Here is a 17,597-nt window from a genome sequence, read left to right on the forward strand (position 1 = left end):
TCCACCAGGTCGTCCCATCATCTCTGGGATTGAGAATATCATTTCTAGTCTATCCCATTATGTAGCTTGTGACCTACAAAGGATAGTACCAAGCCTGCCAGCTTACCTTAAAGGGAACCTGTCACCCCTCCAGGGCATTTTTCAGTTTCTGACCCCCAGTAACGCTGAAATATCGACTTTATAATTAGCTCCTCATACCTGTAATGTGTCCCACAGGTATGATGTGTCCCCCTGTAGCAGCCGCCTACCATCCGTCCATCATGCCTGTCCGGTGCCTCGGCTCCGCCCACCATCTGTCCATCACGATGCCCCGTGCATCGCTGCCTCCTCTTGATTTGAATCCCCGTGCCTTCGCTGTATCAAGTGTTCTCAGGAATGTGCAGTGTGCGCTGCCCGAGAACTGACATCAGGCTATTGCGCCTGCGTGTTGCGGAGGCCCCAGCCCCGCAGTATGAATACATCATAACACTCTGTGGGTGGGTTCTGGGGCCTCCACAATGCGCAGGCGCAATAGCCTGATGTCGGTTCTCAGGCAGTGCGCATTCCTGAGAACACTTGTCACAGAACACTTGTCACAGCACAGGCGCCGGGACTCAAATCAAGAGGAGGCAGCGACGCACAGGGGCATCATGATGGACAGATGGTGGGCGGCGCTGAGGCACCGGACAGACATGATGGACGGATGGTAGGCGGCTGCTACAGGGGGGACACACCATACCTATGGGACACATTACAGGTATGAGGAGCCGTTTATAAAAGTCGATATGTCAGCGTTACCAGGGGTCAGAAAAAGAAGAGCCACCTTCACAGAATGCAGCCTTAGTGCTGCTGAAGGTGGCTCTGTAACTGGAAAAATACCCTGGGAGTGGGGGGACAGGTTCCCTTTAAAGACAGCAAGCACATATTACAAATTTTGGGCAATCTACAATGACAAAATCATTATATTCTGGGTACACTTTAATTACTGTTTACAGAGATGTAATATCAACATGACAAAGGAACGGAAGCAATGAGTTATTTTTTTTTTTAAATAGATCACAAGAATTCTCTTCAGATAAGGTGGATTTTATCAAGGAATATGCACTTTTTATTCTAACTCAATTCTTTTAAATACAGGAAGAACTACTATGCCCAGCAATTGGGGACAGCCATGAGTACCATATTCGCGCCCAGTTATGCAATCCTCTACATGGGTAGATGGGAAGATATCCACATCTACCAGGAGGGTGCGCTGCGTGAATCTGGTCCTATGGCGACGTTTTATTGAGGACATCTTTTTATATGGGGAAGGGGGGGGGGGGGGAGAGAGAGGAATTGTTGAACCAGTTTTTAATTGATATAAAATAAAAATGATTTTTATTTGCATTTCTGCACGACCACCAAAGAGTATACATTTGTTTAGATCTTAATATTTTTATTGATCAGGGCAAAATCCAGACATGCATGTATAATAAACCTACGGGCTCCAATAGTTTCATTTCTATGAATAGCTGCCATCTACCAAGAGTGCTCAAATGTTCCTCGCAGTCAATTTAAGAGGTCACACCATAACTGGTCTAAATCTTCAAATTATGAAAAGGAGGCAGACATCCTCATTAAAAAAAAAATTAAATAAAGGCTATGACAAACTGGAGATAAAAGACAATGTAAGCAAGATCCCTAGAGATGAACTCCTTTTTCATTTTCAACAGAATGAGGGACCCTTAGCGAAAAATTCGGACCCAATATCCATTACAATTACTCAATATAACGTGAAAATCCCATCTGATAAGGAAAATTGTTAATAAGCATTGGGACCTCCTAAAAGAGGATAGAGTGATTGGGGATCAGTTATCTGAACATCCGAGATTTGTTTTTAGAAAAGCCAGAAATTTGGGCAGCATTATTGCCCCTGAAGTACAGGATCCTGGCCCATCAAATAATTTAATTGGCCCCTTTAAAAAGGAACAACTAAAAAGATTTCTTCCCATGCCAAAAATGCAAAATGTGCAAAACACTACATCCAACTAAACAGAAATTTGTGGCATCCCAAAATGGCATACAATTTCAAAATTACAGACTTCATAACATGTACTACACAGGGGGTCATATACTTTATGGAATGTCCATGCAGAAAGCTATACGTGGGGCGAACAAAGCGCCCCTTATGTAAAAGGATCAACGAACTTCTTCGTAACATAACAAATATGATGATCACCCCTTATCTAAACATTTTGCAACCTTCATGGGGGGTCCATACAGGGTGTGAAAGTAGTAGGCATCAAGGTGGTCCATAAACATTGGCGCAATGGGACTTTATTAAACAGATGTCTAAAGAAGAAACCCAATGTATCTTTGAACTGGACACTCTAAAACCTAAGGGTTTAAACAATGAGGTCGAACTATTTGCATTTGACTAATTTATGCAAGACGAGCCATTGGTATTTAAACCCACTGATACAGGAGAAGCCATCATCACTGATGAAGGAATCCACCGATATTCCAAAACGTGTTGGTTTTTGGCCCTTACTGCAATTCGTACTATTCCTGGGGCACCACGTGACCATGTGAGTCACGTGACCTGAAACATCGCGAAAGGTCCTGCTAGGTCCTGTAAGCAGACTGCAAGGATACCTACGTTTCCGGCTTAGCGAGCGCTTGTCACCGGCCGGGACAGCAACGAGTATACTTGATCACTAATGAAGAACTATCTGCATCGCAAAGGAAGAACAAGCAGTCCTGAAAATAATAATTCCGCCCCACAGAGCCCCGATCTCAACATTATGGAGTTCATCTGGGATTTCATGAAGACAAGGATTTGCACAAGTCTCATACACAGAAGATCTGTGGTTAGTACTCCACGATGTTTGGAACAACCTCCCTGCAGAGTTGCAAAAAAATTTGTCAATGTACACTGTATACACAATTATTAGGCAAATTACATTTTTATTTTTGAACAACTTCAGTGCTGACTGTCAATACAAAAGATTTATAAACCTGAGTATTTAAGAATGTAAAAGTGAGGTTTTCATTCCTAGGAGAATATATCTATATATATTTATTTATTTTACACACACACACACACACACACACACACACACACACACACACACACACACACACACACACACACACAGTACAGACCAAAAGTTTGGACACACCTTCTCATTCAAAGAGTTTTCATGACTATGAAAATTGTAGATTCACTCTGAAGGCATCAAAACTATGAATTAACACATGTGGAATTATATATGTAAACAAAATAGTGTGAAACAACTGAAAATACTGTGTCATATTCTAGGTTCTTCAAAATAGCCACCTTTTGCTTTGATTACTGCTTTGCACACTCTTGGCATTCTCTTGAGGAGCTTCAAGAGGTAGTCACCGGAAATGGTTTTCACTTCACGGGTGTGCCCTGTCAGTTTTAATAAGTGGGATTTCTTGCCTTATAAATAGGGCAGGGACCATCAGTTGTATTGTGCAGAAGTCTGGTGGATACACAGCCGATAGTCCTACTGAATAGACTGTTAGAATTTGTATTATGGCAAGAAAAAAGCAGCCAAGTAAAGAAAAGCGAGTGTCCATCATTACTTTAAGAAATGAAGGTCAGTCAGTCTGAAAAATTGGGAAAACTTTGAAAGTGTCCCCAAGTGCAGTGGCAAAAACCATCAAGCGCTACAAAGAAACTGGCTCACATGAGGAACGCCCCAGGAAAGGAAGACCAAGAGTCACCTCTGCTGCGGAGGATAAGTTCATCCGAGTCACCAGACTTAGAAATCGCAGGTTAACAGCAGCTCAGATTAGAGACCAGGTCAATGCCACACAAGAGTTCGAGCAGCAGACACAGCTCTACAACAACTGGAAATCTGTGCTTTGGTCTGATGAGTCCAAATTTGAGATCTTTGGTTCCCACCACCGTGTCTTTGTGCGACGCAGAAAAGGTGAACGGATGGACTCTACATGCCTGGTTCCCACCGTGAAGCATGGAGGAGGAGGTGTGATGGTGTGGGGGTGCTTTTCTGGTGACACTGTCGGGGATTTATTCAAAATTGAAGGCATACTGAACCAGCATGGCTACCACAGCATCTTGCAGTGGCATGCTATTCCATCCGGTTTGCGTTTAGTTTGACAATCATTTATTTTTCAACAGGACAATGACCCCAAACACACCTCCAGGCTGTGTAAGGTGTTATGAGCTCATTTTCTGCTCCTCCAGTTGAGAGTTCTCCCTCTGGTGGTGACAGGAGGTAGTGAGGTTGGGTTAAGTGGTAGTGATCTACCACCTGATGAGAAGGATAATGATTGGATCTCTGGAGTATCAGACTGGATATAAGACAGCCGACGCCCTATCCTGGTGCTGGTGATTCAGTCTGCTTCCACTCCTACTTATCTGTATTTGCCAATTTGCCTTTTTGTCCCTTATTAGATTGAAATATTCTGAAACAGAGCAAAAAGAGGCCAGAGTGCTGATATAGTGGGAGAAGTCTAGTGACTTCAGGGTTAATTTTGCTATCAGACATGTTGGACATTATTTTTGGTAGGGTTTTTTTTGCAAATTGCAAACAGTGGCTTTCCTTTCTAGTTAGTCGGGCCCCATCGTTTGCTCAGCCTATTTTCCTGCCTGTGTACGTGTTTTCATCTTGCTTCACCGTCAATACATGAGTGGGGGCTGTCTATTCCTTTGGGGTCTGCTCTGGGGCAGTTAGTTTTCCCTTTTCTTGCTTTAGGTTTATGTAGTCCTCCGGCGGTGACGAGGCGTCTAGGAACAACGTAGGAACGCTCCACTGCTACTGTTAGTTGTGTGGTTAAGATCAGGGATCTGCAATCTGTATAGTGACCAACCTCTCTGGTTTTCTGGGACTTAGATTTTTGTTGTTCCTCCTCGGTGACCCATTCATAACAGTAAGGGCTATTTGACCAAGAAGGAAAGTGATGGGGTGCTACGCCAAATGACCTGGCCTCCACAGTCACCAGACCTGAACTCAATCGTGATGGTTTGGGGTGAGCTGGACCGCAGAGTGAAGGCAAAAGGGCCAACAAGTGCTAAGCATCTCTGGGAACTCCTTCAAGACTGTTGGAAGACCATTTCCGGTGACTACCTCTTGAAGCTCATCAACAGAATGCCAAGAGTGTGCAAAGCAGTAATCAAAGCAAAAGGTGGCTACTTTGAAGAACCTAGAATATAAGACATATTTTCAGTTGTTTCACACTTTTGTTAATTATATAATTCCACATGTGTTAATTCATAGTTTTGATGCCTTCAGAGTGAATCTACAATTTTCATAGTCATGAAAATAAAGGAAACTCTTTGAAGGAGACGGTGTGTCCAAACTTTGTCTGTACTGTATATTTGCCTTAAATTATCCGTCATCCACTTCCGTCTGGATGTCCCCGAATCCCACAATCCACCGCGCCGGAAGTACGCCGACCGCCATATTGGATTACCCAAGTGATGGGTATTCCAATATGGCACCCACTGGTGGTACCAGGCCCTTCCACAGCACCACCAGCGGGACATGACCGGAACCCCCCCGCTGGACCCGACGCTGCCTGCCCACCCACCTCCGTGCAGTCACAGCTGGCAGAAAAGACAAGTGGGTGACGGATAATTTAAGGCAAATATACAGTACAGACAAAAAGTTTGGACACATCATCTCCTTCAAAAGGTGGGTGGGCAGGCAGCTGTGGGACACACACACACGCGCACTTCCCTCCCGATGTGATAGCATCGGGCACACCTCTAGTTATATAAATAAATGAAAAACATCAATTTTCCATCTCAATTGTTTACTTTCATCTGTTACAGTTAGAACCAAACAGCTCAATGTACAAAGATACATTTCCATCAAAAAATCTCAGTGACCAATATAGTAATATGGCCGCCCTTCTTCTCAATATCCGGCATAAGATCCATCTATGAAATCTGTTAGTTTCTTCATCTGTTGACCAACGATCCATCTTTTTGGGCAGCACCAACCACTGATCAGAGAGGGGACTGTTCTCCGTCACTGTAAGGGTATGTGCACACGTTGCCGATTGCTTTACAGAATCTGCTAATTTTGGCAGAAATCCGCCGGTCAAAATCCACACGTTTTTCCTGCAGATTTGGCTTGCATTTTTACATCTGCGGATTCCTATAACGGAATGGGTGTAAAAACGCTGCGGAATCCGCACAAAGAATTGACATGCTGCGGAAAATAAACTGCGGCGTTTCCACGCTGATTTTTCCGCAGAATATGCACAGCGTTTTTTTATTTCCCATAGATTAACATTGTGCTGTAAATCACTAGGAAATCTGCAACAAATCTGCAACGTGTGCACATACCCCAAATCTCCTGTTTAAGAAGAGCCCACAAGCTCTCAGTAGGGTTTGGGTCCGGTGAAGATGGGGACATGTTTTCGTTTTTTTCCTCCCCTTATTCCAAGAGCCATAACTAATTTTTCTGTCAGTACAGCTGTATGAGGCTTCTAGTTGTATTTTTAAATGACACCATTGTTTTTACCATGCAGTGTACTAGAAAATTGGGGGAAAAAAAATACAAGTGCAATTCCACAATTGTTTGAGATTTTTTTTTTTTTTTTTTACCATGTTCACTAGATGGTAAAACTAATCTAGGAACAGGATTCAGTACGAGTGCGCAGATACCAAACATGTATAATTTTCTTTTATTTAAAAAGAGAACAAAAATTCAGAAACTTGCATTAAAAAAAAGTGTTTTACTGTCGTCGCCATTTTCTAAGACCTGTAATGTTTTCATTTTTTGGGATCTGGGACTGGATGAGGGCTTATTTTTTCCATCCCGAGCTGCATTTATGTTGATGCCATGTTGGGGGTAGATACGATGATTTGATCGCCTGCTATTGTGTTTTATTGCAATGTTGTGGCGGACAAAATCATAATTGTTCCTTTTTGGACCTTTTTCTTGTCTACCGATCAGATTAATTTATTTTATACCTTTGCTAGATTGGACATTTCTGAACGCAATGATACCACGATACCAATTTTTTTTTAATTTCTTTTTAATGGTTTTATTTTCAATGGGGCAAAGGGATGGTGATTTGAATTTTTTTTCCCCCATATCTTTAAAAACAATTTTTCATTTAATAGTCCCCTTAGGAAACTTGAAGCTGCGATTGTCTTATTGTGCTATACATACCAGGACTTCAGCACTATTATGCATTTCAAAAATCACCATCTTCCATGAATGCTGGCCACGGGCCAGTGTTCACAAGAAGACCGCGAGAATAGGCATGGGGGTCTTCAGCAGACACCTGACTGTCATGACAACCTATCGTGGTCCCATGATCACGTGACTGGTGCGCCGATGGGCGGGATCAACAAAGCACTCCATGTCTGAGCGTGTTAAATGCTGCTGTCTATCATTGACAGCGAATCCACCTGCGGCTGTTAGAGGCACTCGATGGCTGGATAAATCATAAATCAGCCACCAAGTGTGAAGAAAGATGCGGGCTTATTGTGTGATCCCGCATCAAAGGCAGGGTCACGCATTAAGGAAAAAAAAAAAAAAAAAAAAGGATTCACCTTAACTCCTTCACATCTTCACGACCGATGGCATACATGTATGTCATAGGTCCTGAAGGAGTTAATGTGAATCTTTTTTTCTTAATGCTTTTTTTTTTTTTTGCAACAACCAATTTGAAGATTTGGAATCATTTTTGACTTTTCAGTGTTAGTTAAAGCTCCTTTGGCTCATTTTGCTGGAGGAAATCAAACCACCTAATAATTCTGCACACCTTGATTAAGGGCGCTGTATCCTTAGGCCGCACCCTACTCATTACACATCACCTGATCTGCTTCATCCAATAATCATTGACCTTTATTAAAGCTCGGAGGTGGAAAAGGTGCATAAAAATGAGGATATGCTCAAAATACTCCCTGGCTAATAATTCTGTACGCATTAATGCTCTTACGCTGTTTTTATGATAAAAAGGACAGTCACCAAATATTGATGGGAATTCAATTTTTATCAATTAACAAAATGCAAAGTGTACGCTTCTATTTGTGAAAGCGCTCGCGCTTTGCAGCCTTCTTCCATACCTGCCTAAAACTTTTGCACAGTACTGTGTATTACCTACTAATCCACATTTTCTTGTTTCCAGCTCCTAGCAATAGAAATACTGATTAACCAGCTTCGTGAAAGGTATATTAATAGTTCTACGGCTCAGGGCACAGACGCTCCATCCTGCCTTGGCCAGGTGCACGGGTGACATTTCCAAAAAAAAAAAAAAGTTTCTTTAATAAAGCGTAACCTTTGTATAAATCCTGAGACATATCACTCAGTTACCACGTTCGGGGCTTTTTATTACTGCTCATCCTCTCATACCAAGGACTAGTGTTTAAGTTCTTTCAGAAAAATAAAGGTGAAGAAGGAAAGATGTGATGATATCAAGCTCAATTTAAAAAAATGTCATCATCTAAAAGGTCAACAAAAGGGGGAAAAAAAAAAAAAAAGTATGGAGGTGGAAGAAGCAAATTCCAATAAATCTTTAAAACACTAAATTATTGTGGGATTGGCTGGGTAGGATGAGATTTAGACAGGTTCTTCTGTGCCTTTTTTAAAGTTTAATGTGCTTAATAATTAATAAACAAAACACGACTTCGTGAAGAACAAAAATGGCAATCCGACCTGATGAAGACCCCTCGTTGAAACATGTAATACTCTTATTATTAGAAGGGGAACGGATGTCCATTGTAATTTCGTCGATCGACAGCTCTTTGGTCTTGGCCATGGTGGAGAGGGTGGAGTGTGATTGAGAGCGTGGACAGGTGTCTTTTATACAGGTGTCAAGTTCAAACAGGTGCAATTAATACAGGTAATAAGTGCAGAGTAAGAGGGCTTCTGAAAGAAAAACTAACAGGTTAGAGAGAGCCAGAATTCTTGCTGGTTGGTTGGTGATCAAATACTTCTATAATTAAATAAAATATACATTTCACTACAGTATGTGTGACCTGTTTGGTCTTTGTGTCTAGAGTTTGGACTTGGTTACACGGGTAATTGCACATACTTTTGGGCCTCCAGACCTTCTGGTACCCTCTAGTGCAATTGTCTTTATGGTGGTCCGCTCTGTAGCAGCTTACATATGGCTGTAGGTTATTATTTCAACTAAGCCATAAATCCTACAAATCTCCCTTCCAACTTTTTGTGGTGCATTTTGGGTCTCCTTAGTGCAAGCCCTAAGATATCAATGTTTTGAGAAAAGATTGGTAAGTTTTCTTATGCATTTTGCTTAATTTGATAGTTTACTGTTTTTTTTCCCCCATGAGTGTTGTGACCAGTAAAAATGTAGCATGCAGTTCTTGTTACTTTATCTATAGACATCTTAATTATTAAGAACTGGGCTACTTTTCAGCTGGACCCTACAATTTCCCATAAGATTTGCCGACTATTCCTGGGTTCTGTAGGAAGTCTTAGGGTGTGTGCACACGCTGCGGATTCTTGGTCCTGAGGACCTGCAGCAGTTTCTGCTGCGGTGTACAGTACCATTAAAATCAATGAAAAATGAAAACCGCTGTGCAGACAGTGCAGATTTTTCTACGCGGATTTGCTGCAGTTTCAAAACCGCAGTATGTCAATTCTTTGTGCGGATTCTGCTGCGGTTTGGACGTGGGACTTCTGACTTGGAACGTGACACCACATCTGGTCCAATTCATCCACATCTTCTCCTGGGACCAACACGTTATGAGCTAGAACAGAAATCCATTCTGTATGATCAGCTCCCATTCTGACTAACATCTCTCTCATCGTATTACAGAAAACGCCTTTCATTTAAAATGACCGCAATGTATCTTGGACACATCATAAGAAGATATCAATCATACGAGAAGGACATCAGGGTAGGAAGAATAGAAAGAAAAAGGTGAAACAGCAATCCGATGGCTTGATATCATCAAGAAAACAGTAGAGAAGACCCTGGTGGACCTACCTAGGCTTACACAAGAACAGGCTTCCTACAGAGAGTTCATCCATCAAGACGCCATGACTTGAGATTGAGCCAAACATCACTAAATAATAAATTGTACTACTTTGCAGCCACTTATTGACTGCAGACAATCCGTTTGTTCAGTAGGTGGCCACATATACCATGCTACCATATTGCGAAGATTGTCCACATGGATCCATAATATGGGGTCTATGGGCCAGGGTATTCTAATAACTTGTGCTAACTTAGCTCTGCAGGGGTGGAACTAAAGAACATTGCTCTCCAATAATGGCACATCTTGTATGTTCACAAGTATGTATGTATGTATGTACGTATGTATGTATGTATGTACTTGTATGGTTCACAAGTAATTGAGAATCATGAAATTTACCAGCTCTGTCTCTTACGTGGAAGCCGGTTTTAAGTAGAGCATGGGGCCTCTTACCCACCGGTCCCTCTGCAGCTTCTTATGATGCACAAAGTGCAATGTTACAGAACTGTATGAGCAGCCAAACCTTATCAGGTCAAGAAATCAAAATCCCAAGACACAGAGAAATGTTGACTGGCCTATCATTTACTTCCCACCACTGGTAGGAATCGTACAGAACTTCCTTCTAATGATGTTCAATGGAATAGGGCAGCGACTCCAGCAATTACATCGGGGCCGCGGACTTACTTCTAAGAAACTTCTAGTCTTTGGAAATGGGATCGGAAATTATAGGCTGAAGTTGGCTACAATCTTGTCTGCTTATCTCACCGCTGTGATGTCTTACAAATGGAAAAACGGGTCAAAGAGGAGAGGTGAGACCACGCACAACTCCAGTTAAAGTAGTGACTGAAGATGAAGAAGACGCCGCTCTGTGACAAACACTCGACAGGCTCAAGCCCGTTATTAGGAGTTGCTATAGTGACTGAGCTGGATTCATCCTTGCAAACTAATTACCAACAAAATATGAATAAAAATGTCAAAAATCTATGCCATTCGCACACGGCAACCTTATTAGAATAACATGAGCTTTGGGGGCTCTTACAGATGCAAAATGTCAAGTGCAATTATACAATTTGCCCTTAAAGCAAATTAGATAACAAAACCGGAGAAAGATATTATGGGTCACAGAGTTGAGAAGACAAATTTATCTGATTTATATATTTTTATTCTGGGTCATATATGCAGCAATGGGCCAGTGCCTAAGGCGGCAAGGGCCTGGAGTGGCACCAGATAGAAAATGTTCTTCTGCAATTCCCTCCCTTGACCCCAGTCAGGCCAATGTCTTCCTTGGGGCAGGAGCACAGCTGTTAGTTGCAAAAGAGGGAGAAACCTAATAAGCAATGGGAAGGAAGAAGGAAGTGGCCGCTGTGCTAATTGACAGAATAGCGATAAATCTGCTGCTTCACTACACAGTGCTAAAGGCAGTTCCTATGAATTGCAGGGGGGGGGCAGGGAGGCTACAGGAAATGGCACAGCATGTCTGAGAAAGCTTCTACAAACACAACACACACCTAAAAGATTCAGATATCCTCACTCTTGCACAGGCTAAGGCCAAGGTTACACTTGCGTGTGCAATGCGAGAAACTCACGCATCAATGTCCGGCACTGCCGCCGACACTCGGAACCAAAGTGTGCGGCTGCATAGAAATGCATGCAGCCGCACACTCCGGTCCGAGTGCCGGGGGCAGTGCCGGGTATGGATGCGAGAGACTTGCGTGAGTTTCTCGCATTGCACACGCAAGTGTGACCCAGTCCTAACAATCAGAACCAGCACGAGATCGAATGAGGTATATAGGGAGAAGTCTCTGTTAGAGAGGGAGAGCTATTTGGATTATTTTTTGTGAGGGCAGAGCAGGCCAGTGGGGCCAGTCTATAATGGTGGAGAGGGTCATGGGAAGCAGTCTGTGCCAAGGACCGAGTCAACTGGAACATTCTGAGAGAGAGTGACAGGGACTATGGGGATCAGTGTACGCTTGAGGGAGGCAGAAACCGGGAGGAACCGTGCATGTGCACGATGGAGGCGGAAACCGGGAGGAGCCATGCGTGCGCGTGAGGGAGGCGGAAACCGGGAGGAGCAGTCAATGTGAGGGAAGGGAAAACTATGAGGAGCAATTGGTATGAAAGAAGGGGACCAAAGGGCACAATCTGTGTGCATGAGGGGGACCAAAAGGTGCAGTCTGAACAATAAATTATAGAACGTATTTTGAGACTGAACTGCAATACAAGACACAGTATGGACATGAGGGGGGAGTATTCTAGAAGGAAGCAGCATTGTTACGCTAATCCTGGACAGCACCTTAAATGGAGACATATAGATGTGTGGGTTTTTGCTAATAGGAACCCTACATTCTCTAGTGTTACAGTACCTGAATACATAATATTGAAGTGATAGGTTGTACAATGCTCTCCGTTAAAAGATACCTTATGTTCCCAAACCTGCTTGAAGCTTAATTATTTATCTACATTGCTGCCATATATTTTTCTTGGGACTTATTTTGCTAGAAAGGCTCTAGAATGAAATTTTATTACTAATCCTCCAATACAGAAACATGATAATATGCTTCAGAAGAACTTCCTTTGGATCCACTTTACACCTAAAATATTACCATTAGACGTCAACTCGGTGCTCCTTACCCGGTCTGCTTTGAACATTCATATTAGTTACGGCAGAAAGCGTACAATTTCTCTGCAGCACCACTGGAGGATTTAAGTTTGGACACGCTTTCCATCTGGAATAACAGAGGGCTAGCCTGTGCAATATAGACACACATCAGAGGTTTCAATCATTAGGCTATGGGCACAAGTCCGGAATTCACACGGAAATTCCAGAATTCCATGCCGCGAGAAATCCGCATTTTTAATTCCCGTGTATTTCCCGCTGAAAAACTAGCATTTTGCAAGCATAGTTAGCTTGCAGAATGCTAGCGTTTTCCAAGCGATCTGTAGCATCGCTTGGAAAATTGATTGACAGGTTGGTCACACTCGTCAAACATAGTGTTTGACGAGTGTGATCAACTTTTTACTATTGAGGCTGCCTATGCTGCATCAATAGTAAGATAGAATGTTAAAAATAATTAAAAAAAAAAAAAATCATGATCTTCTCACCTTCCGGCGTCCTACGCAGCCTTCCCAACAAGTCCCGTTCCCAGGGATGCCTTGCGAGAATGACCTTTGATGATGTCGTGGTTTTGCGAGACTGCGACGTCAAAGGTCATTGTCGCAAGACATCCCTGGGAACGGGACTCCCTGGGAACGGGACTTGCCAGGAGCATCGTTGAGGCTTGGGGATGCTGCGGGTGGCGCCGGAAGGCGAGAAGATCACGATTTGTTTATTTTAATTCTATTTTTAACAGGGATATGGTACCCAGAGCCTGGAGGAGAATCTCCTCTCCTCCAGACCCTGGGGACCATCCGCAAATTTGCCGCTTACTTTTTGCATGGTGGGCATAGATTCCGCACAAAGAACATGCTGCGTATTTTTCCGCGATGCAATTCCACCGCGGAAAAATCCGCAGCATTAGCACAGCATGTGCGGAATGCCATAGGATTGCATGGGATGCTTTTTTTGCGGCAAAATTGCGCATTTAAAAATGTTGCGAAAACGCGAAAAAAAAAAAAAGCTTCGTGTGAACACAGCCTTAGGGGATCCCATGGTAGGACCACCACTGATTGCGAAAACAGAGCAGAGAAGCTCTCAGCTAAATGCTGCACTCCTCTGGGACAATGGCAGGCTCAATAGACTTTCCATTATGGCCACGTTCACATATTCAGCATTTGGTCAGTTTTTTTACCTTGGTGTTTGTAAGGCTGAGTTCACACGGGGCGTTTTTTTCGCGTTTCCGCGGCGGTTTTAACCGCGCGATTTTGCCGCGAAAATGCAAAAAATAAGCATCCCATGCATTCCTATGGGATTCCGCAATGCTGTGCTAATGCTGCGGTTTTTACCGCGGCGGAATCGCTTTGCGGTAAAAACCGCAGCATGCTCATTAATTTGCGGAATTGCGGCGATCCCGCACCCATAGGATTGCATTGTTCCGCTTACTTCCCGCATGTGGCTGTGCACACCATGCGGAAAGTAAGCAGAACAATTGAGGATGGTACCCATGGTCCGGAGGAGAGGAGACTGTCCTCCGGGCTTTGGGTACCATATCACTGTAAAAAATAGAATTTAAAATAAAAAATATTGTTATTCTCACCTTCCGGCGTCCCGCGCAGCCTTCCCGCCTCTCTCCACGCTCCCGTTCCCAGTAAGCCTTTGTGAAAATGCCCGCGATGGCGTCCGTTCTCGCGGTCATTCGCGCGACGTCATTGCGAATTACCGCGAGACATCGCGATCCCGCGAGAACGGACGTCATCGCAGGCATTTGCGCAAAGGATTACTGGGAACGGATGCGCGGGACGTCAGAAGGTAAGAATAACACCATTTTTTTATTTTTTTTTTTACATTCTATCTTTTACTACTGATGCCGCATAGGCGGCCTCATTAGTAAAAAGTTGGTCACACTCGTCAAACACTATGTTTGACGAGTGTGACCAACCTGTCAATCAGTTCTCCAAGCGATGTTACAGATCGCTTGGAAAACGCTAGCATTTTGCAAGCTAAATACGCTTGCAAAATGTTAGTTTTTCCGTGGGAAAATCGCGGGAATTCAAAATGCGATTTTCCCTCGGAATGGAATTCCGGAATTCTCACGGTAATTTCCGCGAGAGTTCCGGTGCGTGTGCACTTAGCCTAAGAGTGTGTTAAAGATTCACACATGGTGACCGGTTTCTATTATACTTTTCTTCTGATTGCTCCATTCCCGATTTTGGCTTACAAATAATCAGAGGAAAAATATAATAGAAAACACTTCTGTATTTAGCACCCACTCCTGGTTTTGGCTTACAAATACTGACTGTGTGAATGTGGCCATAAATAGTCTTCAGTCTTGGAGAAGAGCACTTCTCAGCTGAGCATTTAGTCTGCGCCACCAGTAAGTTTCCTGCAAAGAGATCAGGCTTTGCTGGGAAAAAAAAAAAAAAAAAAATAGAAAACGCTAACACTGCCTAGTGTGGACATAGCCTTACTCAGAGTAAACGGACCCGCGGTGCGTGTTTCAAAGCCACAAGTAAATTTGTTTTACATGAAGATTTTTCCCATAGACTTTGCATTAGATACAGAAAATTTGCAAGCAATAAAAAAAAAAAGCCGATGCATTTAATCTGCACATGACTGTATCAATAAAAGCAAGAGACCAAACGCTGCATCAAGAATGAGAAAAAGAAAACGAAAAAAAAAAAAAAAAAACCACAATAATGTTTAATAGATGCAGAATATGTGCAACATAAACCACGCACCAAAAACTCATTGTGGCAATGAAGCCTATTCTCTGCGTTCGCCTCTTATTTTAGGTTTGTCACTGTGATCTGTGTTTCAGCCGATTCACTAACTACGACTTTTTAAAAAGTCAGAAAATATTTTACAAATGTATTCCGGTCCTTATGTGGAGTGATTTTTGTGTGCGCCTCAATTTTTGAACCCATTTTTACAGCATTTTCATGGAATATGTAATTTTATGTTTAAGACCGGGATCACACATGCGAGAAACACGGCCGAGTCTCGCATGTTAATACCCGGCACTGCCGCCGGCACTCAGGAGCGGAGCGTGCAGCCGCATACTCCACTCCTGAGTGCCGGGTATTAACATGCGAGACTCGGCCGTGTTTCTTGCATGTGTGACCCCGACCTAAAGGCAAAAGTAAGAATCATTTTCGATTCAGGAATCAGTTGCACCATTTTGAAGATTTTAGTACAAAAAAAAAAAAAAAGGGACTTGCAAATGCCGAATCAAGCAATAAGGCCTCATTCAAACAGTCCTGATCTTTTTTTAATTAAATGGAAAAATGCAGTTCATTGGTGTTAGTTTTATCAGGGATGTGTTGCGGCTGTCGATCAACCACGAGACATGCAGCTGCGGGGACTCGGGCGTTTTTTTCGAGCACGCCGAAGATACTGGTTAAGGACACAGAGTGCTCGGATAACACATTACCCAAGCACGCTTGCTCATCACGAATCGGTACGTGTCCATGAAAAACACGGATGGATCACACATGCAAAAAATGGACATGAACCAGATATTAGATAGTCTGCAAATGTCATTACCGCCTAGCAACGCCTGTAGCGGTTGAGTGCAGTGCAAATCATTGCTGCCACGTTCCCGTGTTCCGTTTCCCTACCTTCTTGAAGTGGTGTCCGACAGCGAGCGAAGACGATCAGGGGAAGCGTCTCCGCAGGTGTGAAGACAGATGGCACTGACTGCACGAGGAGCGCGGAGCAAAGAGCCATATTGCATTAGGCAGGTGCAGCCAATTCTCCCAAGGATTGTGCTGTGAGCTAATGTGGCTCCATGCCATAACCAAGCACTTTCAGGCTTATTAGGATAAGACCAGAGCGAATGGACAGTAAACCCGACACAATGCGCTAATTATGTGTTATTTATCTGACAATCAATTTAGTAAGCCGTGAAACTGACATATTAATAAAGCGCAACGCCGGCTAATTACTTGGGCGCTTTAATCCAGATTCTGGAGATTTTACCGTCGCTGTAGAAGCTGGAACGCAATGTGCTAAATTTATTTTATAAAAAGAAGCAAGAAAAAATGCAGACGAATTCAGCAGTGAATTTAGGCTATGTTCACACGAGACGGGTTTTTTTTTAACCTTTTTTTTTCAACAGCAAAACCTGCTCTCTTGGCAAGAAAGAAGCTGCAGAAAAAAGCAGGTTTTACTTGGTTTTCTTTGTGTTTGCTGCATTATTTGTTTTCCTGCTTTTTTCATGCTATACTGGTCTCTTGTGCATGATAAAATTTAGTGCAAAAAAAAAATCTCATCTCTGCCTACATTTTTTGGTGTAAATGTTTTCATCACCTTTTAATGGGTTAAAAATGCTGAAAGAAGTGACATGCTCCATTGTGCAAAAAAACATGAAAAGCACAAAATACTGATCACAAAAAAAACAATGTGTGGGCATGAGAATTCTGAAATCTCATAGACTTTGCTGGTACTGTAAAACGCTGCTGAAAATTAGCATAAAAAAGTATAAAAAAAAAAAACGCTGAAAAAACGCCCAGCGTGAACATAACCTTATTGTGATCTACATGCAGAGCATTAGTGAAAATCATCCAAGTGCGATCCAATGCCTTCCACGTCCCATAGACATGAATGGCCGAGTGACATCCAATTATTGAAAAAAAATCGGACATTTGCACGTCCTCATTGTATAACATGGGGACGAGTGCTATCAGTCAAAACAACGGATCACACTCGTATGATTATTATGGTCATGTGAAAGCGATGAAATCTGCTGTGAAAATCTGCTACAAAGCCACAACAGAATAAGCATAATGTGGACTAAAAAATCCATGGCACGCTTATACAGTTGTGGCCAAAAGTATTGACACCCCTGCAATTCTGTCAGATAATACTCAGTTTCTTCCTGAAAATGAATGCAAACACAAATTCTTTGGTATTATTATCTTCATTTAATTTGTCTTAAATGAAAAAACACAAAAAGAATTGTCCTAAAGCCAAATTGGATATAATTCCACACCAAAGATAAAAAAGAGGGTGGACAAAAGTTTTGGCACTGTTCGGAAAATCATGTGATGCTTCTCTAATTTGTGTAATTAACAGCACCTGTAACTTACC

At 42.7% G+C, this 17,597-nt stretch overlaps 1 protein-coding gene across 3 annotated transcripts in view; it reads right to left on the minus strand.

Moving 5' to 3' along the window:
- GOLGA7B (golgin A7 family member B) overlaps window positions 1–16,284 on the minus strand; it is a 104,156-nt gene extending 87,872 nt beyond the window's left edge. Inside the window, exon 1 of one of the 3 annotated variants that reach the window (XM_073552842.1) lies at window positions 16,127–16,284. The gene's annotated coding sequence lies outside the window, so the exon portion shown is untranslated. Of the gene's footprint in view, window positions 1–16,052; window positions 16,076–16,126 lie in introns of those variants that run through there. The other 2 variants (XM_073552840.1, XM_073552843.1) reach the window with 2 other exon arrangements.
- Between the last annotated feature and the right edge of the window lie 1,313 nt (window positions 16,285–17,597).

The sequence above is a fragment of the Dendrobates tinctorius genome, unplaced genomic scaffold (genome assembly GCF_039654945.1).
Source record: "Dendrobates tinctorius isolate UK_male_01 unplaced genomic scaffold, ASM3965494v1 ptg000196l, whole genome shotgun sequence".
Classification (NCBI taxonomy): domain Eukaryota; kingdom Metazoa; phylum Chordata; class Amphibia; order Anura; family Dendrobatidae; genus Dendrobates; species Dendrobates tinctorius.